General features: G+C 30.8%; 1 long non-coding RNA gene across 2 annotated transcripts; it reads right to left on the bottom strand.

The window, feature by feature from the left end:
* Window positions 1–1,465: 1,465 nt before the first annotated feature.
* On the bottom strand, window positions 1,466–4,786 carry LOC104823435. Of its 2 annotated transcripts, XR_773342.1 has the most exons (5): window positions 4,469–4,786; window positions 4,015–4,167; window positions 3,564–3,619; window positions 3,046–3,160; window positions 1,466–1,579 (listed from the first exon to the last, which is right to left on the bottom strand). It is a non-coding gene; the product is annotated as an uncharacterized LOC104823435 (long non-coding RNA). The 2 variants fall into 2 exon arrangements; XR_773341.1 differs by lacking the exon at window positions 1,466–1,579 and having other exon boundaries at window positions 2,276–3,160.
* Between the last annotated feature and the right edge of the window lie 2,398 nt (window positions 4,787–7,184).

Here is a 7,184-nt window from a genome sequence, read left to right as displayed (position 1 = left end):
CTATTGTTACAAGAATCTCTCACATATATATATATATATATATATATATATTTGGAATGAAATCAAAATTGGAATATTTTTTGGGGTATGAAAAGGAGATTTTGATTACACCCACTGGAGGGAGAAAAAAAAAAGACAGAGTGGTGAGTAAAAGGGGCTTTACAGCCAAGAGAGTGAGACCTCTCTCATTTTGAGTTGCCATTGCCATAACCTTTTTGGTGGAAAAAAAAAATCCAGGTTGTATGTCAAACCTACAAAAATCTCATACTTTTTCTCAACAATTTTGTAAAATCATTGCAAAAAACATATATCAAAATATTAATAGTACTATAACATTAATTTGGATTTGTTACTAATAAATATATAAAATAATTTCAATAAAAAAAATAATACTAATTTTATGTTATAATTATTTTTTATATAAAAAAACTATCTCGATAGGCATATAAAAATTAAATGGATATAATTTTTATATATGAAAAATTAAATGAGATCGATCTAAAAACCAAAATATAAAGCATAAATATGTTTTACAAAATTAACGGAGTATGGTTTAAATACTTACTACCTGGCTAGTTGACAATTGAATCAAATAATGATAGTAAGTGCTCCACAATAATTATAGAAAGTTTATTAAATATTTAAATCTTTTTTTTATAAAGATCCTAAAAAAAACTATTGGCCACCGCCAATCAAACCGAAATTCGATATCTTTATTGTGGTATAAATTCTAGGTTAAAAAGGGTTTTGTATTCGTTGGTAAAATATTAATTATAATAAAATAAATTTAAAATCCGCATGGAAGACCAAATCTTGCGGAAAATCTAGGAGGGTGATGACAAGCATGATGATTTTTCAACTGCATGAAAGCTTAGGTTATGTCCTTAAATTACATTTAAGTCATGATTAAAGCAGCTTGTAATGATTATGATCACAAAATAATAACTATGCAACACTCATCTCCGAATGACATGGAGGAAAGTGTAGTAACTCGCTACTAACACTAACAAATATGTCCAATCTAATTAAATAAGAATTCGATAGTCAAACTTATAAAAAAAATAATATGCGATTCAGTAAGGTTTCTCCCCAACCATGTTTATTTTAAGTCATAGTCTAATTGCTTTATGCCCTCAAGTTTTCCCACAATTGTGTTCTTGTACTCTCCCATATGCACAGCCTTCCTGTTATATTGTTTCTAGGCTCCAATTCTCTTCTATCGATCTTACCCATAAACTTTTTTAATATCTATAATCTTATTCTCTTCAAAATCATAATATAAACAAATAAATAATATTTTCACAAATATTATGAACTTTATAGGTGTATTTATATCTAAAAACAGATTTTTTATGACTCTATAGCTAAAAACGATAATTAGATATACAATTAGTTTTGTTATGATAATTAGATATATATACCTTAACTGTTTGAACAGCAATGATAATTCATTGATGAACCAAGTTTTAACCACGAGCATTTGCATATCACGTTTTATTTACAATTTTTTTTAAAGATAAATATCAGATTTTGTGTATGGTTACAGTAAAATTTCTAAATAAATGTTATTTGGGCGCACCTGCAAAAAAAAAATGCGTACGCACATCAATCCAGTGGTTTCAGTATTATTCACCATTGTTTTGTGATTTCATATACAATACAAACCACAAAAAAACAAGCCCTAAATAACAAAATCGTACATTTAAGTTTATGTTTCAAGACAAATAAAACATTATATTTTAATATACAATCTAAAAATAAAACAGTGATCCAACAGAAACTAAAAAAGATGAACTGAACCTTGAGAGGGTTTGACCAAAATTCAAAGAAATAAGATAAGTCGGTGAAAAGAAACTTCATTCTTTTTTAAGAAAAGAAAACAAATAAAACGAAAAATATCAGACAGTCCATGATATGATATTTGATTACAACTAAACTAAGACTTGTGAATGTGACAGGAAAAGAAATAAAAATAAAAAAACTAGATATTATTATTGTTATTAGCTTTATCTATGTAAACAGAATGTTGCAAATTGCAATGATATGAATCTGTCCGAAAGACAGGGAAAGGCTTCAACGCTCTCTCCTGTCTCCAAACAGAAGCATCACTTCACCCAACTAGTTTTTTAAGCACTTGCGTCTCTTCAACATTTTAAATTCTTTTCAACAACATTAAAATGCCTCTTTCTAACTTCGTACAAAAACGGATTAAAAATTCAATTATCTAAATTAATCTTTGTATTTATAAAAAACATAAAAATATATATTTTTAATTAATTCATCCATTTTTACTCTTAACTCAAAATATTTTTACAATATCAATTTATCATCATAATTATTATTTTAATGACATTAATCTATTATGAATTTTGTTATGATATAAAAAACAGAGAAAAACTCAGACGCGGACAAGATACATACAACTCGAGCAAACAGAATGTTTACAAAACCGAACCAAAAAATATTTGGCATAAACCCCAAATGGGTATAGCTTTATAAAAAAACCCAAATGAAGCAGATAATTGAAACCCTAAATGGACACCACACCCCTAGATTTAGACACTGATGTTTATCATAAATATGGAAACAATGGTATCTCGAAACGTCTCTAAGCACTTTTCTTGTAGTCACATAACAACCAAATGTTTGGGTTTCAGATTTTGGATAAGCTTAACCATTGGATTGTTTCACAATTCACAACAAAAAGACAATGATTGTACCACGATATTATGCAAAACCTAATACTGCCATCCGTAATGCGGCCAAATTCAGGAAAAAATGTTGAAAAGAACGTAACATAAGTCGGTACTATTACTAATGCACAAAACATGAACCTAAACTCAGATTATGTGCAAGTGACATTCTATGAGCAGATGCTATGCACTAAGGATGGGATCCTATGTTAAGATGGCAATGTGTAAATAAGACACAAGTGGTTGGACCTCTGGTGTGACCCCAGCGATTTCGGGGTAAATGGGCATAGAGACAATGACAAAAGATAACCTTTCGTTATCAGAACAGAGGATGGGTTCTTGGATTACTTACTTGTCATGAAATGGCTTGTCTTTCTTCCTTTTTCTGGCATGCTTTCCACTGTAATGGATTGCTCGTCTGCTACTGTATACTCTTAGCTATTGTCCACAGTCCCGACCCGGCATACCTACAAAAGGAAAGAACATTGAATATGGATAGCCAAAGTATGATTCGAGAACCCAATTATCCTCAGAGCAGGAATATGCAACTTTCTTGACCAAAATAATAATGAATGGCAAGGCAAACTGTTGCACCGATATTTAGGTTTCATCGCCAAAAAATGGCTTGAGATGAGAACTATGAAAGAGAATGCAAAACAATTATCATCGAAAATGTGAACCCTTCTGAAAGATAAATCTGAGATTTGCAGAAGGCAAATGTGGTAAACAGAGTTTTACAAGAATATCGGAATGGGACAAGAACAAGTTCTCCATGGTGAACATGAGAAGGGGATGAAGTGGGGACTGCTTGGTTAACGGATAAGCTTATAATTTGGAAGTATTTGGTTAACTAGACTTTGATTGCATTACTTCCTGATGGGAAAGTACATCTCCTTCTTCTTCTCACGTTCTGTCTTCACTGATGCCTGCTACGGGACAAAGAATTCTTTGTAAAAAAATCACATCTCGATAATAGGTATTAAGGGGAGGAATACTTTACATAAGCCAAAAACGTCTTCAGTAATCTGAGAAAAATCTAGTAACATCAACCAAATGATTCGAGTATGTAACTATGTATGTTTCAAACAAGAAGAGAAGGACAATAAGTTCTTTATCTCATGATATATACGATCGGATTCATCTATTAAACATGTAAATAATCCTCCGTTGTCAGAAATATTACTTCGTCACTATTGCGGGTAAATAACACAGAAAGAACGCCCTACAAGCACCTGAGAGCGATCAAAATGTTATGAATTGCGTTTAATACAGCAAAACTGGAAAGGGTAAAGTTAAAAAATGGGAAGCAGACTTAGCAAACCTGGTGATTGATGAGACGTCGACGAATTGCTCGGGTTTTCATGGGACGGAGATCAAGAGGCACGTACTTCTCGTTCTTGTATGCTTCCCTAGAGCTTCTTTCTACTTCTGGTCTGGAGGATCACCGTCAGTCAACAACCGAGCTATCGATTTCCTTTCCTCACCACCATGCGCATTACGAAAATCACTTCAGTTTATATATATATATATATATATATATAAACATAAGCACCACCATATCTAGAACCAAACCAACAAGCAGCAAACACATGGAGATATATACACATGACTATCTATATCTACAGAAACAATGAAATCAATCGATAATCTAAAATTCAAGAGTTATAAGGCGATACATGTATAGGCACACACATACATAAAACGCAATCTACAGAAACTATATGAATACGCAAAACGCAATCTAAAGACAGAAGTAAGGAGTGACGTATACGTACATCTTGGAGAGCTTGTTCGGAGCGCCTCCGATGAACTTTGTGACACGGAGGAGGGCGAGCTCTGCCTTAAGGTCCGTCTGCTGGTTCAGAAGCTCCGTTCTTCGACTTGTCTCGCAGCTCATGAGCCTTAATTCTCGCTTCAAAAAAACAAAATCACCGATTCATCCAAAACATGGATGAACACAGATACTCGACCAATAATAAGCGTGTGAATGCCGATGGCAATCGGTTTCCGACGCGGTCTCCGTTTACTTCGCGGCGTTCTCCGGCGGAACCCTAACCGCGTAAGGACGGTGTTATTCCGGTGGTGAATCAGGGTTTAAGGACTAACAGTAATGGGAAAGCCTATTTGAGCCCAATGAGCTTTTTATGGGCTGTTATTGGGTTCACCGTGAATATTATTTCACAAATTTTTTATTTACACAAAAATAGAAATAATCCAAAGAAAATTAAAATAAATAAATATTGAAAAACTATATGAAAGTGAAGTATTATACGATTCATTTGATTTCAGAGTAAGCAAATAATTCAACGATTCTTGTACGGTCGTCATTGGAATTTGTATACACAAAACCAAACCTAATAACGTACATATACAAATTAAATGGATATTAGTTTTCAAAAATCGAAAAAACTCAATCGTATATAAAAATAATCGATTTTTTTAAAAGAAAAACTGAATGCAATATTAAAACAATGAATAGATATATTGTTTATGAAATCTAAAATACCAAAATAACCACATAAAAAAAATCGTACAGCGGATCCTAAATCCTCGTCTCAAGTTGCATGTGGAGTCCGCGTTCAAAACTCGAAACTCGAATTTTAAAACTGTCGTTGGAACTAGTATATTACGGTATTACCCCAATTTTAGTACTGAGGTTTTTGTTTGCATTAATTGGGCTTTTAAGTTTTTCTTAATGGGCCATTTTGTTATGTGGGCTTAATGGGCCGTACTCAAGATTATTATTATTATTGTTATTTTTTTTTTGGGGAATGGGCGGCCATTTCACGCGCTATAGCCTATAGGCACGAGTGGTGGAATTGTAATTTGCTTGGACTCGAACACTTGCATTCGCATATTATAACACACACACACACACGTGTAAATGTGCCTGCGTGTATAGATGTTTGAACTTGGTGGTAATTGTAGATAGAAATTGATGGTTAACAATTTGTCATTAAACAAACTCACTATTTACTCAATGTGTATATATATTTTTTTGGGAAAAAAATATCATTTTTAACAAAATAAATTTTGAATTTTATTTTTTATCAAATAAAACCTCTAACGTAATTTTTATATTATAAATAAACTTAAATTTTATAACAGTTATATTTTAAAATTCATCGCTGATATGTCGTACCAATATCGGATATATGGATGATGACATCTCAAATATGATCAAAGTATCAATTTATCATATAAGATATCGGTACATCATGTCAGTATTCAGATTAAAAAATGATAACAATTCAAAATTTTGGATTTATTTTTTACTAAAAAATTAAGTTGAAATTTTATTTGATAAAAAAATAAAATTTAGATTTAGTTTTGTTAAAATTGATAAATTCAAATGTTTTTTTAGGATTTTTTTATCATTCCCTTTAATCTTCTCATAATGATAAGAAGATAAGATATAAAAAGAAAGTTTGAAACTAGACCTAGAGAGAGTGTGCCTCGTGTACCTAAATAATGTTTGGATGACGGAATACCGATTTTGTAAAAAAAATAAGTGTAATTTTGAGTTTTTTTAGTAAATATGAATAGATATTTTATAATTTTAAATTAATTTCTATCTTTAAAAAATTTAAATTATTCGTAATTTTTAATAAATATAAAATATATTTTTATAGTTACGCGAGATTCTCAAACTGTGAAAGAGTGAAATTTTAATTCAGTTCGATTTATTGATAAATTTGATTTTTTTTTAATTTCGAAATTATTAGAATTTAATAATTTTATCAATCCTATAAAATATCCATTCATTTAAGGGACCAATACTGGAAATATCCAATTGCGTTAAAATTGGAATTTGAAACATTGTACATTTTTATTAGCTGATTGAAAAAATGGTTTAGCTGAATATAAAAAATATGGGATTTTCAAATTGAAAGTTTGAGCCCATCCGATATTCCTTATCTTTTTTTTTTTATAAAAAAAGATGATGAATATTCCTTCTCATTAATTATCCAATAAATAACAAAACTCAGAGAGTAAATAAGTAAATAAATTGTGGTACGACCTCTGTCCGGCTCTAACATTTAAGCACCATTGTCTATTTTAAGAAAATGCTCCAAAATTGTGTTTTTCGACCGTTGCTGTCTGTGTGATCTGACTCTTCTGATATGTTTTCTTTTTTTAATCACAAAAATAAATATAGAAGAAATTAACAAAAATAAGAATAAATTAAACAAAAATCGAGGATAAAGATAAATTAAAAAAAAAGAAATAATTACTAATACTTCAATAGAAGACTGGTTAATTCTCAACTTTTCATGTCATCAAATATGCAAAATGAATAATTAAATCATATGAACTTGATTTATGTAATTACTGTTTGACATCTCTTCTACACATATGGACGAAGTGCTCAATCATACGAGCGTTACACTCCATTCTCTCTCTCTCTCTCTCTCTCTCTCTCTCTCTTCACCTCTCTCTCTATATATACTTGTTCTTTTTTTTTACTACGCAAATTCACATTTCTGTAAT

The sequence above is a fragment of the Tarenaya hassleriana genome, unplaced genomic scaffold (genome assembly GCF_000463585.1).
Source record: "Tarenaya hassleriana unplaced genomic scaffold, ASM46358v1 Cleome4, whole genome shotgun sequence".
Classification (NCBI taxonomy): domain Eukaryota; kingdom Viridiplantae; phylum Streptophyta; class Magnoliopsida; order Brassicales; family Cleomaceae; genus Tarenaya; species Tarenaya hassleriana.
Note: the sequence above shows the minus strand (reverse complement) of the source record. Positions and strands in the feature narration are given on the sequence as shown.